The sequence below is a fragment of the Cynoglossus semilaevis genome, chromosome 8, assembly GCF_000523025.1.
Source record: "Cynoglossus semilaevis isolate Cse_v1.0 chromosome 8, Cse_v1.0, whole genome shotgun sequence".
In the NCBI taxonomy this organism is placed as follows: Eukaryota; Metazoa; Chordata; class Actinopteri; order Pleuronectiformes; family Cynoglossidae; genus Cynoglossus; species Cynoglossus semilaevis.
The window spans coordinates 29,058,477-29,058,699 of NC_024314.1; positions in this window are offsets into that span (position 1 = coordinate 29,058,477).

The following is a 223-nucleotide window of genomic DNA, read 5'->3' on the forward strand; positions in this document are numbered from 1 at the left end:
CTGGATGACCAGCTGTGTGCGCTGGACAGAACTGAGGAGAAGGAAACGTTAAAAAATCTGGACGTAAATATGGAACTATTTCAGGAAGATTCTCTCAGTTTCTGACTCCGCCCCCTTTAATCAAACGAGCCCGTCTTCAGACGACCCGGCAGCCGAGGTCACGTGGTCTTGGACATGACAGCAGCAACAACTGGCAGTGAAACTCAAGTCTCCACAGACGCCA